The following is a 26,390-nucleotide window of genomic DNA, read 5'->3' as shown; positions in this document are numbered from 1 at the left end:
AAGCTGCTACAGTGGGGACAAAAGGGAAAAAAAAAACCCAGGATAAACAAAAATCCAAACACTTTTTGTACTAGTTTATCAAATGCATTTCCCCTTGTGAGATACATGGAATGAATTTTGAACCTGAATTGCAGCTTTTTTTTGTACTCACACATGTTGTCATCCATAGGAGCTGGGGGCAGTGGGGGCAGGGAGGTGGAAAAGGGACATAATTCACTTCCCAGGTTACTGAGGGGAAGTTACCCTGCTCACATGCTGATAAGTAACACTGTGACTACTGCTGCAGTTTCATATTCTGACTAATATTGCACACAGCCTGACAGCCATTAGCCTGCCTTTAAAGCATTTCCTCCCCCTCTAAATGGCTAAAGGGTTGTTCTTGAAAGTATTCACTTGACAGCACATTAGGCATGTAAGCTATTGCACCTCTGTGCCTCCTACATGTTTTTGGGGTTTTTTTGAGACCTAGCCATCATAAGGCAATTTTTAAGATTCAGAGAGCTTTCTTCAAATATAAATAATCAAAGGGAGATTTTGCTGCCTGAAAGCTTAAAGCTTTTGGGGTTTTTTCTAAGTTTACTGAATTGCCAAAGAAAGTTACAAAATATTTGTAACAGATAAGACCCAGGAGTTACGAAATTTTGCTCAAATTTAACTGCAGGCTTTGTTGCAGCAGTGTTTCTGTACTTGTTCTTTACTTACTCTCAGGAAGCTCTGAGTACGGTGTTACCCAATTTTGAACATTTTCCTCTTGCAGGGTCTCTTCTCAGAGATAACCAGGGTGAATATCAGTGTCTACAAGGACTTTTCCCTGGGGAGGAACATATTTAGTCAAAGACATTATTGGACAAAAACAGCCCCCTGTATATATTATAACTCAAAATTTTTACAGAATAGTAAAATTTTACTAAATAAAAAGCAAACCAGGCACATTTAGCTCAGTGAGGATAAACAAAAATAGGCCATGAAAAAATCATAAGAAAATAATCTTGGATTCATTTTAAAGTTTCTTTTGTTTATTCATTTATTAATATTGTTTTGCTAAGCCAGATAGCAGAAGTGTGAGGGCTGGTATTCAGAAATATCATGTAGCAGATTCTCCACAACACAAAACCTCTACATTTTCTCTACTTTGCCTGTTTACTTGCAAAGTTGCTCTTTGCCGCATTAATTAGGGCATTAAAATTTAATTCCAATTAGCTACTGAAGTTGGCGAAACCTTTCTCAGCAAGCATTATCCCCTTACCAAGTTTATATTATCAAAATTTAACATTAAGTGGTATTTTTAACCATGAACAGTACAATATAAAAAAATACTGTGTGTTTATTTTTCCTGCTAACAAACAATCAAGGTCACTCAAACCTCTCTAGGGGGGTAATAAGATAATTATCAAAGTGTGTATAGTGTGAGCTGCCGTGTTCTAGGTAACTCAGGGAATTCCTTCTTTCCTTTATCCTTAATTTCTCATTAGCACACATATTAGGTTTACTAAATGGCTTTTCAAGGTTCAAGAAAGAGCACCATTGCAATGGAGTGTCTTAACACAGCTTGTATTTCAATCAGTTTAAATCAGTTTAAATCAATTTAAATCAAGCAGATTTACATAGGTTCAAACAGCTCTCAGGAATACAGTAAGGATAGACGTGTTAACAATGTGATACTTTTTATTTAAAAAAAAAAAAGAGAGAGAACACTTTGGAACAAAAGAAATATGAATAGAAAACAAATCCTATCCTGCTCAAAGCTGAATTATTGTAAAGATTTAATTAAAATTTTCCCTAAGGTTTCAAGTATTATTCAGAGGATGCAAATGTTTAAGAAAATCACTTTGGGAGGAAAGCAATAAGTTTCCCTGACTTCCAAGGACTTCTGAAATAGCTTTAAAAAAAATTGGCATAGATGGGAAAGTATTTTAGAGAAGCTGGACAAAGAATCTTCTGCTCAACATGGTTGTGCACTGCGAGGGTGACCCTTTTTATGTTTTAGAAATCATTGTACAAAAACAAAAAAAAAGGAATAAAAAAGCAGAAATTATCTAATTGTTACTGCTGCTGCGTGCAGAAATCATGGATGAGACAATTAAACCCAATGATTGTTGTGAACTGTGTCTTCTCTTGACAAGAACTTGGAAAATGAGATATTTGTTTAATTAGAACTATGTGCACTTCTTAAAAAATCAGTGGAGGCTAATAACTTTTCTGTGGTTATTAGAGCCACAGAGCAATAATTGGGGCAACTGTTTAATGGTCAATTTGCTCACTGTATCAGACACCTGGTGTGTTGGAGTTCCTTGCAGGGGGGTGGAAGGGTTTGCGCTTTTGCTTCCTGTGGTAGCACATTTATTATTTCCATACAATTTAACAAGGTTTCAGTTAAACCTGTAAATTTACTCTTAACTGGAAGCTCATTAACAAAGGGATGCACTTCGATATTATCATATAAGGGTATTTTGAGCATTAAAGATACACAAAAAAAAGAGTGGACTGGAGTGTATCACAAGAGATCAATAAACACCCTCCTACAACCAAAACTGGGTATTTATTATGGCAATTATTAAATTGTGGTCTGAGATAATGTCAATTTTCTGTAATTTTATTTTAAGAAGAAAAGCTGAAATTTATGATTTTCTGAGCAAGCAGCAAGATTAAGAATCTATAGAAGGAATCTGTGAGGTTTATTCTTCAGCAATTGTGGGGAATTGCAGTTACCTTTATGGTGAAGTGCTTCCTTCAGTCTCATTTCCAATGTGTAAATTCACCACCATGTTTCAGTGAGGTCCAGAGTGATACCTGCTCAGAGAAATAAATTTTACTGCAAGATTTCCTTCCTGAATCTGAATCCTTCTTTCTCCCAGCAAGGTTGCACGTTGTCTTTTTTATAGGAAGATACTTTTGGTATTTTGTATCTAGCTTGCTTGTAGTTCACCTTAGAGTTTTTAAAAGTACACTAAAATCTGCACATGAATTTATTTGCTTTTCAGGAAAACAAACAAATGTTCTCTAGTGCAAACACTGCAATGTAGAGGATTCTTTCTGACTCTATAGCTACTTGATATGATGGAAAAAAAGAGGAAGGTGAAGCATTAATCAGAATACTGATATAAATCATACAGGAGGCACATACTGCTTAAAAGGTGATGAACTTCACATCAAGATAAATAAAGAATATCTTCGGGCTTTGAATAACATCTTGGTAAAGCCATTAAAGTGTTTGAATAGCCGCATCCAGGTGGCATATCTAATTTTCTAGTACAGGAAATTATACCTTGGATGTCTTTCAAGTCAGGTCTCAGATGCTGAGCTGATGGTTTAAGTTCCCAAGTCAGACATCAAGTGCAAATACGCTGTTTGCATTGGAGGATCACATTCCTTTCTATTTCATTACTCACAAAGAAATGGTACCACACAGAGAAATAACAATTGGATTCCTAATAGGATACCAGTCCCTGTAAACATGGTAGAAAAGGCTACAAGAACCTCAACAAAGTGCCAATTGAATAATGTAGTTCAAAAATTCTTACACGTGTGTGTTTCTAGAAACATTTTTCAGAAGCTGGTGTTCAATTCCAAACTGGAGTCAGAGAGTCTCCTCCTCCAGGTGTTCCCAGTTCAAAATGTAATGTCTCTGAAAGGCTCACTTTAATTTGCAATTTTCTTCATTAAACTTAGACAAGAACAAGAGATGCACAAAAACACACAAAGCCAAGAATATATGAGTTGATGATTTCGGGCCCCAGACTTTGTGAATCTATTTAAGATACAACATTACTCAGAGCAGACAGGATGCTTTGCTCTAAAAAAATTTTTAAAAGCGTAATTAATACTCAGTAAAAAGGAAAGGCTGGGCGAATAGGTTACAATTTCTTCAACCTTTGCACAAATGAACACATTAATTCATGTCAGTTGTTGTCTTACATGTGCTTGTTCATTTTGTATGAACATCATACTGATGCATTTCTTACTGTACAAGAGACAAAACTGGCAAACATTTAATTTTAAGCAAGTGATATTAATGGGAATGAATTCCAGATTCTGTAAAGATCACAGCCCCACCCAGTAGAAATTTGGTTCTAGCAGTTATATTTGCCTAGTGAGCTGATGAAAGCAGATGATCTCTGCTGTGAGGGGATTCTCCGAAGGGCTGAGTGCTGATCTGACTTTGAAATTACACACTCAAATCTACTTCAACAGCATGCATACTCTCATTGAATCTAATCAAAAACTGCCAACACAAATTCAGGTTTTATGAACAAGTGCTGACAGCCATTTACAGATATTGAACAGACCAGCAACAGTTTGTAACTATTTTATACAGTATAGAATTTAAAATCAAATTTGAGAAAGAGGCGAGCAGAAAAATCTTAGTTTACTCTTTAAAAACTAACTTCTCAATTTTAGAAATGAGTAAGCGAATAAAGTATGGATATTCTGATCTTACTCCAACTTGCTAAGAACCAAGGGAACCTAAAAAAAAAAACTAGGGAAAAAAAAGTATTCACTCTATATACTTTAATCTCCAACTTGCCAAAATAAGATTAAGAAAAGAAACCCTGATCTCTCTGAATTAAGATTAGTTTACTCATTTTTTAGCCTTTTGGGGATAAGACACAATCAATTCATTTATACATGCATATAAGTCTATGAAGTGAAATGATGGGGTGGGTATATTTTATTAGTAAAAAGCTAACATAATTTATATTATTCAGCTTTTTTATTTTCTTTACAGTTTAGGAGTGTCAAATCACTGAAAGCACTCCATTCAGTGCATACCAAGCTGTAAGAATTGTGTGATAAATCAGCCTGAGACTCAGGGAACACCAGATTATTAAGAAACCAATCTGATGATTTTATTTTAAAGTCATGAACTTAAAAAGACACATATTTAATCACTCTATCAGAAAGGTATGAAAATTAACTTCTAAGGAAAGAGGAAATTATACCATGATTTCCTCTTTGCTTTGATTAAGACTAGCAGGGAAACTATGTTTCTTTTGTTAAAGGAATAAAGGAATTTTGCCTTTACCTGATGCTTTTTCTCTGCCTGTGTAAAATATAGTTTTAGAAGAACAGATGTCTGTCCAAGGATACTCTCCAGGAATAAGTCTTTCAAAGTGCCAAATCCTCTCTAAAACTCAGGATAAAGCTCTAAAAGGAGAAAATTATTCTCTTCTACCTTTGAGCATCTCTAGCCTGTAAAAATAAAATACAATTGAGAGCTAAATGGGTGAGATTATTAATTAACAATTTCCAAACATTCCATGATTTGCAACACAAGCAATTGCAGGTTTTAGGCTATTACTGAATTACATTACTGAAACAGCTCATTCAAATTTGACAGTCCAAATAAATGCATTGAGGTCCACAAGATAATGGTAATATAATAAGCATTATTTAATGACATCACCTAACTTCATGGCGTTAGAAAAAAAAGATATAAAATGTCTGAATTCCAGACATTCCATTGACATCTGTAATTAAAATGTCATGTACATCATGCTTGTACTCACCCATTTTCTCCTCTCTTCCCCTCTACAGTTACAGGAACTCAATTAAACAATACCACAGGACCTGTTCAGGGCTGGAAACTACGGGAAGCCATACAGGAAATATTGCCTGCTTTAGAGACTAAAACAATTTGCTAGCCATGATGTGAGCAATTCCACAACTTTTCCCCTTAGAAAGAGAATGTTTTCCAACATGTATTTAATTTACTTGCACAGACTTGGCATTCCTCATGCCTTTTCCTTCAGCTTCCTATGGAAATCTGTGTCACCATCTGTCCTTTCACTGAACAGCTCTTCCCTAATGGTCTCTTGTGTAGGCACACAAGGTATTTACCAGGTTCTCCTAAGTTTCTCCTTACGCAAACTGGTTTTTCTCTGTCCTACCATTCCACTAAGACAAGCAGGAAGCTGCTTGCAAGAGGCTTCCTGTTCCAGATGGATGAGACTAGAAATCCCTGGATAGCTAAGAAGTCTCTTTAGGGGCTTCCAGGACTCCAGTCTTAAATTTCACAACACTTCAGCTTTGTACTTCTGTACTAAGTGTGGACAATCTAAGTGGGTTCACTGAGGTTACGTGTTTTAAAGGGAAATTGTGAACAGTCAGAACATTAAACAAAATTCATCAAGTTGCCCACTCAAAGCATTTACAGCCACTACACCCACTTCTTGAAAATAAGCCTTCAAATGATAATCCCTATTGTTGTTAAAACTTTACAATAGACCTAGACAACTAAATTTCTTCACATTAAAACCTCTTATGTACTGCAATGATTTTTTTTTTTTTTTTTAAATTCCTAAATATTGACTGACAGTTTTGGTCTAAGGTATTAACACATTTTTATTATCTCTAAACAGGATAATGAAATGATAGATGTAATTTCTATAATTTCATCTATTTTATGAATATGTGTATATATGAAACACTGAGAAACATTCTGCCCTAGATTTTTCTTTCCTAAGCCACAAGTTTGTTTCTGATTTCATGATTGTGGACACTGGGAGAAATGAGTGGTCAGTACTACAGTTAATTACTTGGGCACTAGTGTGTTTCACAGTTAATTAAAAGATGTTAGCATATTTTCATTTTCCCACAGGAGGACATGAAAAAAAGAAACAAAATCAGAAAATTTCATATGCTACTTCTTTGAAACTGTATTTTCTTTACATGTCTTTGGAAACTCCATCAATGTTATTTACCAGAATAAAATATGATTCATCAAGGGGAAAAACACTTACTTCTCTGTAGAATTTGAGTACAGATACTAAACACAATTTTTAATTTATCCCAGACACAAAGTATTACACTCCTCTTTTTTTCAGAGGAGAGCCCAACAGCCAGCAGTGCATGTTCCCAAACTAATATCAAGCTTGACGGGATACAGAGCTGTTCAGCTGCTCCAATTCTTCAGGAAATGTTCCTCCTCCCCCTCTGAAGTGATGAAAGAAACAATACCAATACCACTCTGACAAATTGGCAGTGGAAAATATGATAGGAAATAACCTGTTTCAGACTGTTTCTTGCCATTTTATTAAAGATCAAATCAAACTTGTCTATCCTCAGTGCATCCACTTTAGCCTAATACAAGACACATAAAAATCATATTTTAAAGTAAGGGAGAGTACCCATCTGTTGCATGATGATTGACAGAAATCCCATTTCTGAAAGCTGAAATGGCAGATGGCCTTTCCTGATCCTCATCAGATGGATTTGTCATAAAAGGAAATGTGTCCTTTCATTTGACATACTCTTTCCCATTGATTTCCAGATGACAAATAACTAGGAAATGCACTGAGAAATAAACAAACCATGGCCTTGGACTTTGTTTCATAAGGACTGGGATTTTCTTGAGTTTCAATTTAATTTTCCATTAAATGAAGATATACTGTAATACAGTCAGCTTCAGAGGGGGTTTGAAATGGGTCTTTTAATTTCCCCACACAAGAAATGCATTTAAAAGCTGAACTTCTGCAGAATGCCAATGCAGTTATTGCTGGAGAGTTCAGGCTGAAGTTGTGGGCACATATTGTGGTAAAGATACTCACCTTCTTTCAGTATTATTGTTTAGAACATGGCTTTAGTATCTGTTTCTTTCTGACTACTTCCATTTCTGAATACAATTATCTATTTAATGGTCGGATTTTAGTTTTTACTTATATTTTAAAGCAGGGGAAAGTTTCTGCAGAACACAAGGACACTACAATTTCTTAAAGGGTGAAAAAATCTTCATCCATGGGCATGTTTAATCGTTAAAGACAAGTTAACTGTCCAATTCTGCTAGGTAGAAAAAACAGTTTCCTCTACACCCAGCCTTGGCACTAATTCCAGGAATTTCTACTGATTGGTTAATAATACTTCATAGTTCTTTATAACACAGGTATGTCATACCCAGTAATTTCAATTATTAGTACCAGTTTTAGACTAACATTAAAGTTCCATCCTGAATTTGTTTGCTCTTTAAAACCCCTTTATTCCTCATCTCTTCTGCACATGGGTCATAGAGACCCACCAGATGGGTATCATCATCAAAATATAATTTATGTGAAGACCACAAAGCAATTTTGATCCAGGAGTTCATTTTTTAAAAGGTTTTTGAAGTGGATACAAGGAATTTCAAAGCTATTAGGCTGAAAACATTTGATAATACAATTCATTATTTAATTAAGGACAACATGTTTCCAGGAAAGTGGAAGAATTGCCTCATAATTCAATCTGTTTCCATCAACCAGATGAGACCACTAGAACTTTTCCAATTGAAAAGATACAGAATCTAAGCTGTAATTGTGATTTATTTATATCCAAACTAACTCTCTGAATTGAATCTAACACTGTACCTGAAGAAGCACAGAGCTCCAGCATGGAAACTCTTATCAGCAGCCACGGCAGACAAGGAAGATGCAGTTCCAATTCTGGGCAAAAACAAAGTGATTCTTCTGCCTGCAGCACTTACAGAAAACACTATTTTCAGGCCAAGGTTGACAAGAAGAATTTCAACCTGAAAAAACTTCCAAGATTGAGAGGGGTGTAAAGATATGATAAAATCTTCAAGTATTTAAGAAGCAGAAGAAAAAAGAGAACAGTTTTTCTTCGATGTCTGCAGCAAATGAACTGAAAAGTGTTGGCCCAATGTTGTAGCACAGAAGTTTCTGAATTGGAGTATAAAGAAAAGCACTGGAATAAATGAGGATAAACTGCTCCATGACTGGAGACCTCAACAAGTGGTTTGAAAAATCAGTCACTGAGGACTGATTGACATCAGACCAGAAGCTGGACTCTAATGTCCTCAGAGACCCTCCCAGCCCCATGATTTACATCCAGACAAAAGAAAAACATATCTAAAAAGTATGTAAGCATGCTGGTTTGTTTAAATCCACACAGCTTTATTGGCAGATGTATTTCCTTTCACACTACAGCCTGTGACAGGCAAAGCAATACAATATTGATGGGAAAATCTGGTTCTGGCAACTCTCTGCAAAATTTTGAATGACCTAGGAATTAAAAAAAATGGATTTGAGACAGAACAAGAAAAGCCCAGGTCCTGGCATAACCTAACCAGAGTCAACCTCCTGTGTCAGAAAGTTCCTATTTTTCTCCTGCAAACTGATAAAGTTTAACACCTTTTCATTTTAGCAACATCTAGGGACCATTTTCTTTGGTAGAAGTGGCAGAGCAAACCAGATCTCAAATGCTGGAAGGAGAGTTGTAGAGAAAATCTCCTGCATTTATCTCCCTGAAGAAAAATTAGGACTGATTTTAGAAACTAGGACTGAATTAGGGAGCAGTGGTAATGCACACATATAAGTATAAAGCCAAGAAAGTATTGTAAGAATAATTGAAATCTTAAGAGTCTGCTAACTACTAGTCCAGGTCTAGCCATTACAGGGAAGGAAATAATAATGTAGTTTAAATTGCTATATTCTTTAATTTCTCACCCTTTCCTGGTGTCATTCTCATGCTTCCACTGCTCTGCAGGTGATTTTCTCACTGCTGTGGGGTCCCCCCCAAGCCTATGCCCTATCCTTTATAACCTTATCCCTGCACTCTTCCTGTGCCTCCACTTCTACATATCTGCCCTTTCTCTCAAACTAGGACTGTATTTTTCAATGCTGCATTGTAGTGTTAGATTTGTAAATACCTCACTTAACAGAGAAAACCTACTTGTTGCTTTTATCTTAATAAAGATATATAGATAAATATAGAAATAGAAACAGAGGTAGATATAGATAAAAAATTCCACCATGAAAAAGAAAAACACAAAAAACCTCAACAATAACAACAACAAAGAAATTCCCAAACAAATTCATCATCATTGTCCCCCTCTCCTTCCCCATCAATGATTACTGAAAGCAAAGTGACACTGACCAGTTGAAGTCTGACTACTTTTCTTTATACATTGCCCCCTACTTCAGGTTCTGACTATCAAATCCATTCCTAATTCTCTCCTCTGCCTTGGGATCTCTCATGAATGGCTCTCAATCCATGGGTTATTCATGACATTTTTTTTGACAAATAGGTGTGAACACAATTCCTTTGAGAATGCATCAAATTTACTGCTCACACACAAGCTGTCTGCACAGTGTGTCTGACATGCAGCTGTGCAGGGCTCAGGCAATGAACCACAGAGCTGATCTCCAGAGTATCACTGCTCAGGAATTCAGGATATGGGTGGTGCCAAGCAAGCTGCCAGATTCATGTAGATCCTACATTTTATCAAATAAATCCCAGTTTGAGGCAAATGCTTGCATGTCCTGGGGTAAGGAAAGGAAAAGGACATGGACATGATATTATCACCTTGAGTTACATTGATTTCTTTTCACTCTCCAGTTCCTCTACAGGATTTGTCAGCTGTGCTTTTGCCACAAGGACAACCAGCTGCCAGCCTCTGGATTTGCAGCTGGGAGTCCTTGTCCCACACACACAAAGACACATCTCAATTCTCTCCTTCATAAACTCCTCCTATCTGGTCTTACATTCTGCTTGACACTAAACCTTCTCTTTCCTTTCTCCTTTCCAGTCTTTGTATGAGACCTCCCTTTAATGCTTGCTCCATTCTTGCTGGGATTCAAGACACAGCAAAGCTGCTGTCTCTGATGTGTAAACAGCAGAAGTGATTCTTGACCCTAAAATCTAGATGGTTTGTCACCTCTCTGCTGATATTCCCTTAAACACACTCTCTATTCGGTGTGAAACAGGGCAAATACAAAAAAAAAAAAAAAAATCACTTAGAACATGCTCTCCAGCTCCCCAAACTTTCACTGAAGTTACAAAATTGGTTAGTTTTAAAGCCACTGTGTTACAAAGAAAAGGAAATTGCATTGAGGTAAGGTGGTCTCCTCCACCTCTGCTTTTGACTCAGCCAATTCTTTGCTTAAAAAAAAAAAAAAAAAGAGTCCCTTTTTATTATGCACTTACAAACAAGAGTCTCCCTCTGAGATTTTAAAAAATCTATGTTTTAAATAAAGCCAAGTGAGCGACTAAACAGAAGCAAGGAGAGCAAACATGACAAATGACTGGGTTTGAATTAACAGATAACAAGGTTTATTCACTTACATAACCAAATGTTAACATGCAAATAGAGTTTAGAGCTTTCATACAGCTTCTGCTGGTTAGAGATCTCCACCCAACAATGCGGAAAATAATTTTGCACTGTCAATCCATCTGCAATAGTATGTTTGGCTTGGCAGTTCATTAGTCCTTCTGAGTTCAAATGCTACAATTCCGCATATTTACAGGATTTTTCTTCTTGTATTATTAACAGCAATGGAACACTCAGGTACTAAGAAAACAAGGAGACAGCTGAAGCATTAGCTCTGGAATAATGTAAATATATAATCATTCACACAGACATCTCACTGCATCGTTTGCTTTGCAGATTGCTTTACAATTGCATCTCTTCATTATTTGGTGTCCCTCACCCAATTACTGACAGGACCCATTAACAGGCAGTCAAACAAAATATGCCAACAGCATCAAGGAGGTTTCAGTCTCGGAAGGAGAAAATTAGAGGAAAACTAAAATACTCTTCCTGTAGGAGGGAAAGGGATCACATGTCCCAATGGGGTGTCGGGATTTAGGGAATTTCCAAGAGGGGCGGTATCAGAAGGGGCAGGACCTCAGGGGACTGACGGGGACCATATAAGGGTAAACTGGGAGGGTTCAGGTGATAGACACTGAACTTTCGGGAACAAGAGGAGGGGTTTGGGTGATTGATGGGGAACCGACTAGAACAAGGGGAGAACAACCATGTAGGGAACACGGGGGGAACGGCTTGGGTCTGGGGCAAACTGACTTGGAATAGAAGTAGGGAAGGTAGGGATGAACCACTGGGGTACAAAGAATATACAAAGAACATATAAAAATACAATAATAAAAACATCTCATCACCACATATTATGAAACACTAAATTACAGATGGCAATCTCTGCAGCCTTCCAGTAATTAGTATTAGATTTTAACAAGAGTTTAGCTCCTCAGAGAATGAAAAGGATGGTGGCTCTGTATCTTCTGAAGTGACCACAGCCGTACATTAGCAAACACAGTGCTGTCAGCTGGTGTGACCATTTCTCCAACCCTGAGGCTGAGACAACCAGCTGGCCTTCAATAAAGTCCCCTTTTGGCTTGTGTTCTTGTATGCCAAATAAATGATGGAGGTCTGACAACTGCTCTGCCAAAGGAGAAAGTGATGTCCATGATTCCACATTTCTGTAGCATTTATTTAACATATGAAGGGATTCAATGTGGAACAGGACTCAAACGATGGGCTCTTATGAATAGACACTTCTAAGTTACTGGTAAACATGGTGGAACACCCCAAAGCTGAAATAATTACTAGGAAGATTCATTGGGAGAAAAGCTAGAAAATGCATGGCCTCTAAATATATTTGTTTTTTAAAAGGAAAATCTCTCTCTGTGTACAATTTAAAACAATTCTGGAAGATTCCATACTTGCAAAGGTAAAGCTCTTTATGCTTTATAACACTGTAAATGTTACCAGGTCTATGAAATGTCATGGGAATGTAATTTTAGATGGATTTGAAAGATGCAGTGGCATTTCCAGGAGTCCTAACCGTCTTAGCAATAAATCCATAAATGGACTTCAGGGTTAGTTACTGCAGTGTCTGTAACTGGTCTGACACTGTCTTAAACTTGAGTTATGTATCTGATCTCAACAAAGCACAGACAAAAAGTTAAGGGCTCCACAGGTGCTGTCAGGGAAGTCCTGAACAATTTGAACACATCATGGATTTTGTGCACTCTGTCTCTCCCTAGGGAGGCATCTAGATTTTTTATATCAAAAGGGTGGAAGAGAATCAACAACAAGGAATGCCCAGGAAGTCTGCATTCAAGACATGAAGAGCCCATACAGTTAGGCCTAGAAGATGAGAAATGCTCCCACACCTGACTCCTTACAGAATTGCCTGCCATGCAGATGTGCAAATAGAACAGAACTGCCAAAATAGAAACACAAAGGAGAATTCCAACCCCTAGTCCCAGTATTTTAGTTCCTATCTCTTTCGACTTCTGCATTTTCTTCTGTTTGTAAATCCCACAACAAAATGAGGATTTCCCAGTTAAGATGAAAGAGAACTGTAAAATGGCAGGAATCAGCAAGGTGGAACATCTGTTTCCAACTCATTGCTTTCACAGAATTAGAAAAAAAGGATTGCATACTCTTGAATTTGGAAAGACTCCTAGGAACTTTTCTGGGAGCTGCTCTTCAGTCTGCTCTGCTAAAGCGGCCCTGATTTCATGGTGAGTTGAAAAGACTTTAATATGGACCCTGCTGTCCACAGGGCTGAGGGGCATGTGGTGGTTAGGGTTAAATTCACATGAAACCTGGCTCGTAATTATTAGTGTTAGCATAGCCATTAAGACATTTAAAATCCCCATTTTAGAGCTAATGGTTGTTCAGAAACCCTCATTGTCAGAGAGCTCCATCACTGAGTCTTCAGCTCAGCAGTGACCACGTTTTGGGAAGGTGCTGCTCATTTCCTGCTGTCCTCAGACAGAACACTACAATGAATGCAAGTTTCCCCCCCTCAGCAGACAGCTTGAATCACTGGCCAGGAGCAGCACACATTTCTAAACTGAACCTTTCCATTTTCTCTCTCCACATCCCTGAAAGACCTTCCCAGAAAGCTTCATCCAAGGCATTTGCATTTTCAGGAAATGTTTGGCTTCACCACTCACTGTTTCTTGCCAGTAGTAACACCTAAAAAAATTCCTGACTGTGTCTAAATGCTCTAGGTAAGCAACACATAATTAAAAACTTGTTTTTCTATCATAAGTAGTTCCATTCAGGACACTAACTACACATTCATAGGGACATGACTCCACACCATAAAAGTATGTGCAAAGAAAGCCAGCTTAGGGTTGTAAAAAGACACAGACCCAGCTCTGACAGCTATTCCAAGGGAAACCAAGGATCAGAAATTGTTGGAAAAGATCCACATTTCTGTTAGCAAGTTGATGTCTTCTTTATTGCATCAAATAATGAAAGAAGTATTCAATACTATTCATAAACACTGAGATTTTCAGAGGCCCAGCTGAGGTTTCTACCTAAACAATCCCCAGCCAAAAATACCAACATTTGAAAGTAGTTGAGTGCCAAATATTGTGCACTGGAGTTTTGCCATTTCCCTCAGAGGGTCCAGCAGTAGGCACAAAATCCTCAGAAAACTAATATCCCCTGCCAATCACTACATTTATAAGGTATATTTTCGGTATGAAGAACAAAACACATAACCCTAGTTGTTTTAATACCTCCATTTCAAATATTAAGACAAACAGACCTTTTAAGAAAAAGCACAAAGAGGAAAGTAAATATCAGCCAGGCAGTCTACTGTGAAAAATGTGAGCTGACCTGAAAAGCTGCACCATGAGCAGGACACCAGTTTGGGCACTGCAATGACACAGTCCTCAGTCTGCAGTTCCTTAGTGGTGGTGGCCTTGTTGGCTGACAAGAGATACTGAGAATTCCATCACAAAACTTTAGTTTTGATGGTCTGAGCCCCCAAAAAGCTTTTCAATGTGCCATAAATTGATGGGCACATGTTTTACTGCAAATTGCTAACTAGTTCCCTTATATCCAGACAGACTGCACACTTGCATAAAGGGGGGATCCTGCTTAAGACTCAACTTTTATGTGGCATTACAGTTGCAGGTAATTTTTCTCTTAATAGGATGCAATATATCATAGAAGATGGGTTAAACAGAGGTCAAATAAAGACTCTGGCAACTACAGACAGGTCCCACTGAAGCAGCAGCAAAGTTCCCCTACATCGAGATCACATGCCATCAAAAAACACACGTCTAAGAAAACCAAGTAAATTTTGTTGTATCGTTTCTTTCCCTTTTCTTTTTTCTTTTCCCCTTTGAAGAAAGGAAACACAGATGGAGATAAGTTGAAAATGATGGCCTGTCTGCCAGCAAGTATCTTGATGCCAGTCTAGCTAGGAACGACTCTTTGACCACACAGGAAAGGAACAGTTTCCTTAGCAACCAGGCGAAAGCTCTGAGAACATCTCTTCTGCTCTGTGCTGCTCTGCCCTTCCCCAGCTCAGTCTGCCACCTGCCACTTACAGATTTCATTTAGTTTAACATTTCATGAGGTTCAAACGGGACAATTCCTGCCAGTGCAAGAGGCAGTAATGCTAAGAAAGTTGGGAGAAGGGTGCTGGGGAGGGAATCCATGCTCACAGTGAGGTGGGCATGTGGTTTGCACACCCCGGGGTATAGAAGAGGAGTTCTCTTCAGGAGAACTGAGTTCAGGAGGGGTTCTCTGGTTTATCAGCCTGATCCTGTCCTTTTCAAATACCAGATCTCTCCTCCACAGAGCCTTGGCTCTGCCCCAGGTCTTCAACCTCCTCTGCTCACCTGCCTTTGCAAAGCAGCTCAGGGACTCAGCTGCTGTTTCCTCCCTTTTTATACAGCTACTACCAGAAGGTACAGGAAATAATACCTACATCTTTTTATGTTTTCAAAGGTCTAGACAGATGTTAATCCATGCATGTGATCTTTAGATACCAGTACATTCCAAACTATCCTGGAAAATGAACCACCTTGGTCTGAGTTGCAAGGAGAGGCAAGGGGATGGAGAGGAGAAAACAGACCAATTTTATCACCAAAAGCTCCCTGCATTCTTGAATAAAAATAATATGACTTTTGTATTTTAGCTCTTTTTTTTTTTTTTGCCAAATCCAGACTTAACTCTTTTTACACTTTTTCTGTTTCAATTTAAATGCATGAATTCAGACTGCCCCATTCATTTATAAACCTTTAGCTAATATATGTAAATATTTAATTTTCTCCACTAAAAATTTTGGTGAAAAGCCTCTGTAGTACAAGTTATTTCTCTTTATCAGATGACATTTTGATGTGGGACTGTACAACAGGCAGTATATAGACCAGTAATAGTGCTCATACATTCTAAGGCTGGAATTCCACAGCAGCTTGATCCCTTTTATCAGGGAACACAAAGAAACTGAAATAGCTGGCACACAACCAGCAAGGAATTCCTCTCTTCCTGCTTCTGAGAATGTAAAATTGGTTGCATCCTTCCCAAGAAATCTCACAAGGGAGGCACCCTATGTAAGGAAGAAGTAATTTTAGGGATACAAAGACTTAAGATACATGAAACTCTCTGCTTTCCAGACCTCTGACAAGTTACCAGATTCTGTTAGTAATGCCAGAAATAACCTATGAAAATGAGATATAACTGACCTTGTTTTCACACCTGAAATCTGAAAATGAGATGTAACTGACCTTGTTTTCACACCTGAAATGTGAAAGTCTTACACAGAGAAACAATCTCCAGTTCAAAACCTAAACTGAGCTTCCTCCTTGAGTTTTAAAAGTGAAGCAACCCACACAATGTGGTAGCATGCTGCAAGTCTACTGAAAGCTTCACTGAATTTCATATATTGGAAAAAAAAAAGCCGCATGAAACACTGAAACTTACTGGTTTTAATCACACAGCGGTTTTTGCTAAAATATCCTAATGCTTCTGAGATACATCTGAATGAGACATGAATATAAAGAGACAAGATAGGAATCCCTCTTGACTTCAAACCATCTGTGATAAATTTCTGGAAGTTGGCTAGGTGATTATATCCCTGGATGCTTTAATCACAGCGGTATTTTATCATACGCATTTCTGAGGCATCAATTTGGAAAGACTTATCTCATCTGTCCCTAATTGATCAATCTATGCAGCCCCTCAGAAATACTCACACCACGTCAGTTGGATTTTCAGAACTTAAAGGATTAGAGAGTTTGCATATCCATTCTGTTCCAAATTGAATTTCCCCATTTGCAGAAGCATTCTGCAGTATCACAGCTCTCAGGCTGAGAATGCATCCTTCCACTGTTGAAGCTAATCGAACATAACATCAGGCAAGAATTATTTATAAAATTCATTTATTATAGAAATTTATCTCATGCTGGCTTTGATTGATACTATCAAAACGACTATTTGCTTCTGAAGGTTCTACTTTTTCATGTATGCTTGCAATGCTACATATGTTGGTTTTATGAAAAAATCTTCTTTTTTAGGTGAGGAAACCCCTCTGATTTTTCAAACCAACCACAGCATTATGAGACAGGACAGTTCAAATAGTGGGGAAAGAGAAACAGCCTTTACTGTGCCCTTTCCTCTTCCTTCTCTCAGCCTCTCTTTTATCCCTCTTTCCTCTTTCTCAGACACAGAGCAGTGATAGGGTTGAGAAAGTGAAAAGCGTAGATAAGGAGCACAGCTGAGCTTGTGAAGGAAGTAGAATTAGGATTGATTGAGGTAAATCAATCAATCAAAGGCAGAAAGGAGATGAACTGCCTGCAAGGAAGCGACAGTGGAATGGGAAATGTGCTAAAGTAGGGAGGGGAGAGCACAGGAAGAGGGCAGATGCATTTACAGAGCAACAGATTTCTGGTCCCATAGTAGTTAATGGGAATTTTGATTTCAAGAGTCAGGATATTACCCATGTCATTTAAATAGCAATTGGCAGATGTTTAATCTGCAGATGGGAAGAAAATTAGATGAAAGATGAGACAATAATGTCCCTGTAGCTGTGTAACAATGCAAAGCTCTTCTTCACTCATAGGCGTTCAGAAGCCAGAGCTGCTGTTTTGAGTTTATTGTTTTGGTTGCATTTGGTCTGTTCCAAAGACAGTGGCCTGATTATTAACCACACATTTGAACAGGGAGAAGGTGGATTCACCTTATGTGGGCAGCTAGCCCCACCATTCTCACCATATCCTAAGAGTGTGAAAATGACATGAATCCTTCTACCTAAAAAGAAAGATAACTGTAAAAACAAATACACTTCCAGGACTGCAAGTATCACCACAGGTACCAGAAAACCTAATAAAACCTAAATACATACATGAAAGTGAATGACCGTGATAAAAGTTGAAATAAAACCCACCAAACAGAAAGCTGAGGGGAAATATTTCCATGTCACAACCTTCTGAAAACCCATGGATTACTTTCCACTGAAGTTTTTACCAGTATTGCAATATTTATAAAAACTCCTTGAACAGTGTTCCACAAATATTGTGAAAAATTCATATGTTATTGCCCATCACTAATTCATATCCCGTCTTCTCTTTCTCATTTTGGATGAATTTTTAAGGCTTTTCTTTGAACAAAACAAAACAACAACAGAAAAAAAAGTGGTTAAAAGACAGCAGAAACTATAAATGTCAGAATTACTTGAGCACCTCATCACAAGACATATTACTGTCCTCCAGTTACACATTTGCCATCATTTTATCTCCCTGACTACTCTAAGATTCCTGTTCTTTACCAAACAAAGTAAAATTACTAATTTACTAATTTTTACCTTATAAAAGGTAATATGCAAGTAACCCAGAAGTCTTCTCACATTCCCATGCCTGGCTTGATCCAAGATCATCTTATTTTGTTGCTTTACTGAACTAGCAGATAACCTTCTTAGGCAACCAAAGATGACAAAAATCTGTGTAGAACGCTCTTAACAAAACGTCAACAACCATCATTGTGTTGGCAAATGCATCCCAGAAGCACAGAGGACCCTAAAAGAGTCATTACAGAGTAAACAAGGTATTAATGAATAATGGAAAGCCTGAACAAAAAACAGAGTGGAGGCAATTACAGCCCGGTTGCAGCACAGGGGAGAACAAAGCAAACACCTCCGCCCGAGTTTACCGCAGCAGTTCCTAGCAAGGAGCAATTTCTTTTCTATTGAACAGCAATGGCCCTCAGCAAGGGAAAAAAACCAGAACTGAGGAACTCCATAGCTGAAATTGTTAGCTGAACCCAAGTGTTTAGGACAGAACTACATCAGAGCCAAGGTTTTCTGGGCATGATGAACAGTCCTGGAGAAACATCGTCACGTCAGTGGCAGGAACTTTCTTTAGAATTCTGTTTAATGAGAGCATTCCTTGGATTAAGCTTTAATGAGTCCTCTAAAAGGCCTGCACTGTTCTTTCCACAGGTACAGCCAAATGCCAAGAGGACTTGGAGAAAAAAATGAATCTCAGAAGTTACAGAACCTCAGTTCAGTTGAGATAAGCAACAACAAAATCTTTTCTTTATTTTTCTTTTTCCACGCCACTTAAGCTCAACACTTCCTCAAGAGGTTTCCAGAGCTTCCTGCTCCAAGGCAGAATGGAACACAACACAAATAGCCTCCTTTGTAATTAATCAATATCACTGCTTTGAGCCTTTGCAAGAACACTACACTCCAGGTTAAACAAATATTTTAAAAAACATGAGGAAAAATAAATTGAAAGTACAAAGTTTGAAGGATAGCACTGGTTTCCCATTGCTACGTGACTCCATTCATACATTCTAAAATAAAGAGAGTGCTTCCCAAGTTGAGCAGGAAAATACTGATTAAGGACATGAAGAAAACAAAAAATAAAACTACCTGAGAAAAATTGCCCTTTACCCTAAATCTAACATGTACAGATCAAAAGGGTATCTATTAATTCCATCCCTGCCCCTCTTTATAGCACGCACAGTTGTCCTGTGCCCTTTATTTCACTTAGTTGCATTGTTATCTGACATTCTCAAGCCTCACTAATAATTTGCATAAGCCATATTTAAGTATGTTAATTAGACTTGCAATCATAATAGCCGGTAAAGCATCATTACAAATTATCCCCTTAAACAAAGTCCTCCAATCCATTTTACCTCTTTTTATAATAAACTAAGCACTTCAGAAATTAAAGGGATTTTCTCAGCTTTTCTTTGGTGACATTAGTTATTTATGAATCAAAAATGTAAATTGCCACAATTCTCTGCACTCCATAATGGCACCACCAACATCCTAAAGCCACCCCACTTCTCCCAGGTTCCACCAGAACATTCCCGAATGTTCTGTCAAGATCTCAAGTGGCTTCGACTGGAGTCTTCTCACACTTTTAAGACACCCAGTCTACAGTGCAGGTATCACTTTAATTTCTGAATAAGCATTCAAAAGAAGCAATTAAATACTCATAGAAATTAAAGTAAAATTTTTAAATGTTTAAGGTTTAATAATTTGTAATTAATTTATCTAGTATTTTTGAGCAATTGTGCCGCTGACTTCTTTCAACTTCATTCAGAATTGGCAATTTCACTTGAAACCAGAGATTTTATATCAGTAATTTGACATACATAACTGGTAACACAGGAATTACACAGGCTATGTGAACTTGTTTAGGTTAAATACCAATGAAGCTGCTTTAGGCAGCAAGGAAACCTTGAAGTTGGAGATTACTGAGTCGGAGATTACTTGAGAGGACACACTGTTTAAGCAAGACCCAAAGGGCACTTTTCTTTGATCAGGTAAAATAGGTAGTGAAGAGGACCTTGGAAAACAAGTTGGTTTCCTTTTCAGTGTAGAATGAGGCCCTGATAGCTGCTGACACCAAGCAGATTAGCTCATTCATAGTGGCACCATACACAGAAAAAAATTACACTTTTCTTGAGAGTCTGTAGCAGCATAAAGTACATGAAAGATGATAACTATGTATATATTTAGGGTAAGATCACCCTTTGAGAAAAGCAGTAAAGAGCTGGATTTCTTGGTAAGACTGCAAGCTGTTTCTTTAATTGCTTGGATTTCTTTGTGCTTGTCTTTTTTGTTTTTTAGTACAAGCTGATTAAATGGAAAATCAAGTATAACCCACCATCGGCCACTTCTAAATCCCTGTTCAGTTCCCATCAAATGGCAGGGCAAGCTTTGCCTCCTTGAAGATTTTTTAAATGGTATCACTGATCTTTGATATGCCAATTTTTATTGAAAAATTATTCTGGTTACTCCAACAACCACATTAATGTAGATTTGAAAGATAGAGGTCATAAACAGGTTTTACATTAGAAACATGCACTTAATGGAAAGACTTTGTGGAGCCTCATATTATTTCACTAACAGAGATCCAAATGACAATATATGTCTCTGATGATAAGGCTATCAGAAAAACATCAATAAATGTTCCACATTATTTTTAAGGGCTATAAATATACCTTATTTGATGGAAGAAGCTTGGTCTGACCTGCATGATCAAAAACCAGTTGTTTCACCATTCAGATTTCTGCTGCTGGCTCAGCTTGTAAAAATGTATTTATTTTTACCCCAGAAGTAGTGAATTTCCTGATTTGGTATAGGTAAAGCCTTGAAACATCAGTCTGGGTTTCTTCTTTTCATCTTACATTTTATTTTTCTGTAACTTGCAGCGCCACGAGATGTCAATTGATTTTTTCATCCAGCAGTTCTGAAATATTAAAGCTAGCCTGTTGGAAACAAAACAAAAGGAAAGTGGCACTATTACCATAAATAACTGAAGTAAATATTAAGGTACAAGCCGCCTGTGGGGGAATTCTGCATTAGTTCTGTGCTCCTTGTAAGAGCTTTAGGTATTACAGAGCCAAAATGTGAGGGAAAATTGAAGCTATAGCAGAGCACTTTATCTTGGAGATTCTCTTAAATACTTTGAGTCAGGAATAAACTGCTAATAAAGTAGACAAAATGTTAGTATGGGAGGCACAGTCACTGCTCCAGCAAAGGCAGCAGTGCAGAAAGCATGCTGTAATTCAAGAAACTAAAAATGTATTCTCCATTCAAATGGCAACCCCAGCCAGGGATCCAGGTAATGAACTACATCAAAACACTGCATGTAATGGACAGGGCAGACTAATTTCACTCCTCAGCCTTACACATGAAGATTAGCAACCACCACTTTTTTATTCTTACACTGCATCCTGAACTCATGTGTTTGCTGTGAAAGCTTCACTGAAACCCTCATGATCTGAGCAGGGTCAGTCAGCAGCAAAAACCTTCTGACTGAAAAGTGCAAAAATCACTGACCAGGCAGGGAAACGATCCCATCTGTGGTCTTTGCCAAATTATTCCACAGACAGGGATGGGCTCCAGACTAAGGTTTAAAGAGCCATATTGCAGGTTTGGCACAGGCTCTGCACAGAGGCTCATGGCAATCAGGGCATTCTCAAACCTGCAGCAGCCTGATGGAGGGATGGCCTTGGTGCCGCTTACTGAATGTACCACCCTGAAAAAGCAAACTTTCCTTTGATTTTTTTTTTTTTTTTTTTTTTAACATACTTTTCATAGAATCATAGGATCACAGAGCGTTTCGAGTTGAAAGAAACCCACAAGGATCATCGAGTCCAGGTCTTGGCCCTGCACAGGATATCCCAACAATCCCGCCTGTGCCTGAGAGCATTGTTCAAACATTTCTTCTATCATGCTTACTTTCTCTTTTTTTTTAAAAGAAAAATATTTAAAAAAAAAATTAGCAGCTCCTCAAATTGTCATTTCTCAATGTAACTTCTCACCCATGGGCTTATTGTCAGGACGTCAATGATGATGACCAGATATCTCATCTCAGAACAGTATTTAACACACTGTTCAGAAAGCATGCTAATAAGAGAATAGGTAACTTAGATAGTCAGAAAAGAAAATACAGTGACCTGCAAGTTAACCCATTACTCTTTCTGTAAGCATCTTTGAAAATATTTCTTCACCATATAAAAAATAAATGAAAAGAGGTTTCACATTTTGGCACAATGTTACTTTGATTACAAGTTGAAAGGACAATCTTTCAATTTCCATGCTGAGATTTTAGCAGATAAACACAACCACTTCAGTAAAAGTAACATTAATAAGAAAATATCTCTCATGCATGCCATCTGTGAAAATATTACTTTTGGCTAATGTCCCAGGAAAATTGTTTGTCAAAATACATAATATAAGTAATTTGTTAACTGCAAGGTAACATGAACTTGGATTCATGATAGTGCAAATGCTGGGCCTTGAAACAATAAAATATGGGGTTTAATTCAATGTATCTGTGTGGGATTAATAGAGAGAAAGTTCTTGGCTAGGCACAGAAGTAGGACACAGTGATTATTAGGATGATTATGATCAGATTTATTGTTAAACCAGTGTCTAAATACTGCTGCAGAAGTTTTTAAATAACAACTTTACCATCTAAGACAATGGATTATAGAATCTAGAGGGTTCTAATATCAGCAGATTCAGCTGGAAACCTATGGATTTGGAGTCTTTGGCTTTGCAGAATGCTGGAGGCTGATGTCAATGCAAACATCTCAGCTCCACCATCTCTGGAATGCATTAATTGTGTGACCATCCAGAGAGTTCCTCTTGCAATTCCTATCTTGTGAGTTTAATATGGAACAAAGCACATCAGAGGAAAAGGGAGTGGGGAGTAGTACATGCACAGGTGAAGACCCAAAGAATTTTGGTCACCTGACCCAGAAAAACATGACAGACAATGCACTGCTCATGTCCTTTATCTACATCAGCCTTGCAATGCAATTTTCAATTGAAATTATTTTACTTTTATGCAGTGTTGAGACATTGTGGAACATGGGCAAAGCATTCGCTGTTTTTCAGGTTCAGCTTTTCATGGATGAAAAAAAAAACCACCACAGAGATAAGAATTGTAAATGTTGTGTTAGAAAAATAAGTACAACATGGGGACTGTGCCATTGTTTCCATACTACTGGTTTTTGTGCTAGTTTATGTTTTATATACAATCCAAAATTAAAGTATTAATGTTATTCTTTTCATAAATTTCAGATGTGTTCCAGAATAATTTATTTATAATATAAATGAAGACACCAACAGGTCTGAACACAGAGCTGGAAAGCCAAAAGCAGTCACAGGGTTTCCCATTTTCACCACTGGTTGATGCTACACTGCACAAATTCCACAGTTTTTAGCTGCTTTCCCCAGGTTTTCATACATGGTAATCCTAATTCACACAATTAATCCCCCTGCAGTGAAATTGGGCAACTTTCTGAGAAATTGGATATGTTTTTCTTAAACATGAATGTTTTGTCATTAGATTTTAGCAGATAAATTGGCATTAACAATAGATGAGAATATTTAAAAATAAGTTATAATTTACACTAACAGAATTTGGTTGAATAAATCGATTGTAGTAGGAAACACTGGTCAAGGGGGAAAAAAATTACAGTCCAATAATTGAACTAGAGATGTGTAGAAAAGAGGGAAAAATAGACCTAATGCCATTTTCACATTAGAATTAACAACATGGAGAAGTGCAAAGTTCATACAAAGAAAAAATCAATTCTTTTTTCCTTTCCTAATTGTTGTCCTTTTGTTGATTCCAAATACAGCCACATATATATACACCAAGTGTAATTAGCAAATCTGGGAAACTCATATAGATAGTCAAAAGTTCATGCACCCTCTTTACTACAAAAGTTTGACAGAATTGAACAATGCCCAATGGTTAACTTACTTTTTTTCTGCAGCCACTTTTTTATTCTACTTATCATCTTTCCCACTGTATCAAGAGGAATCAACAGTACCATTGATTCCGTTCTTTCTTTATATTCCAGTTTCCTGATGATTTTTTTTAAAGCAAGCTTCACCTCATTGAAAAAAAAAATTTACAAGTACAAGAAAAAAAAATGTGACAGGTTAAAAAAAAACAAAAACCTCTCAGACAGAGCTTTAAACTTCTGCATATAACCTTAGCATGACACTGCTCCTCTTGCCTGTCAAAGCCGAGCACTGCTCTTGGATTATACAGTTCATGCAGTGTGTGGTGGAGAAAGAAATTGCTTGCTGTACAGCTGCTCTTGTTAACATCTAGCTCATCAGCAGGAAATGCCTTGTCCATTAAATACCTTTTTAGCTCTCTTTTCTCCAATTCGAGGAACAGGGGCACCTCTGACAGCCAGGTAATTTGGCTTTAAACAAGTGACATCCCGAGGCAGCCTCACCCTGCCAAGCTGGTGAAGGAGAGGAGGTTGGGGGTGGAGGTTGGGTGGCTGGAGAGAAAGGAAAGAGGAAGGAAAGCCACAGAGTGGTCACTGATAATCTCTAAGAATGCTGGATGTCACCCAGAATTATTCATCTAGATAAAAAGTGAATGTATGAATTGGGAAACTCGTAACATGGCTTGGACATAACTGTGTGGCATAGACATAATCCATGAAATGGGAGGCAGTTGGAGGTGTGAAGGAAATAAAATTAAGGACAATGGAAGGAACCTGCACTTCAAGGGTGCTATTTTTCTCCACTAAAGAAATTCTGGACAACTAGCTCAGATGCAGAAATGCAGGTAATAAATGTACAGGGAAGCATGACAGATTAATTATCTTTGCAGATACTTTTGCTCTATTTAACAAAAGTGCTCATGGCACTTTAATCAATGCATCTGTAAAAAGACAAGACATCTGGAGACTTTTCTTACCCACCAAGGCACAAATGATAGGATTTACTCCTGTGATTAGTAAGAGCATCAAGTGTATTTAGCTCTTAAGTCACACTCATAAATAGACTGGGGCAGGAAGCAAACCTTCTACTAATAGCTTAAAAGTCTTCATAGACTCTCCTGTCTGTATGACTTACCCTGAAGAGGATGAAGAATCTTGCAGATTATTCAACAGCCTTTGGCCTTGCAATTACAATTACAAAACAACAAAGCACCTGTGGAGCTACTTTAGGATTTTATCACTGTAGGGGAGTGAGGGTGTGGACCTGACTGTTTTTCATTGCTATCACTCATACATTGGTGGACATTTGCAAAACAAGCACATAAATGACGCCTCTTGACTTTTCTAAACACACGAGCTCTAAGACTGTCCAAATCAAATTTATTATTATTCCAGTCTCAGGGAACACAATTCGAACTACTCAAATAGTGAAAAAGATTTCTTGAGAACAATTCTAGGCAGAATAAAGAAAAAAATCCCCATTTATACTAATTACTTACTATGCACTTTGGAATTTTTCCAAAGCTAGTTAAATACCTTAATTGTTCACTAATTATTTGCAAGAAGAAAAGCAAAATGCCTGGGAGAAATTATTCATAATACACAATTCAGTCTGAGGTTTTAAAGTGCTGCAGTACAAGTTCCTACACTATGTTACACTAATAACTAATGTGTTGGTACTTCCATCCAAACTAATTACCCTGCTCTCCTCCATTCAAAAGGAGAGTGTTTCTAGGGTGTGATATATTTCATTTTAAGCAGATAATTTAGGAATACGTCAGGTGTCTTTTTCAGAGACATCCTCTGGTGTCTAACCTGACACAGACATTCACTGCAGCCTTCTAATGTCCAAGGAGATGCACAGCCCATTAAGGGTACAGATTTTGGGGGTTTTTTTCATTTTTCCTGGACATTCTGTACTAGTCCAATAGAGCAATTGTAACCACAAGCCAAACATGTATATTTGTATCAGCCATAGCCAAATGTTACCCATTCAAATAACTTCCATGGAAAAATCCTCTACTGACAAGCTGTGGTTTATGTGTCCTTCTCTAAACTTCCTAGAAAGACCATCTTGTTGGAATATTTTTTGTAGTTGAAACTGCAACACCTAGTGAACTGTCTTTCTGGCTTC

The 26,390-nt window shown here is 37.6% G+C and overlaps 1 long non-coding RNA gene across 1 annotated transcript; it reads right to left on the bottom strand.

Moving 5' to 3' along the window:
* LOC125320029 lies at positions 1–21,253 on the bottom strand. Its single transcript, XR_007200967.1, has 3 exons — positions 20,993–21,253; positions 2,710–2,790; positions 1–811 (listed from the first exon to the last, which is right to left on the bottom strand). It is a non-coding gene; the product is annotated as an uncharacterized LOC125320029 (long non-coding RNA).
* Between the last annotated feature and the right edge of the window lie 5,137 nt (positions 21,254–26,390).

Source organism: Corvus hawaiiensis, chromosome Z, assembly GCF_020740725.1.
Source record: "Corvus hawaiiensis isolate bCorHaw1 chromosome Z, bCorHaw1.pri.cur, whole genome shotgun sequence".
In the NCBI taxonomy this organism is placed as follows: Eukaryota; Metazoa; Chordata; class Aves; order Passeriformes; family Corvidae; genus Corvus; species Corvus hawaiiensis.
This window is presented reverse-complemented; position numbering and strand designations above follow the sequence as displayed.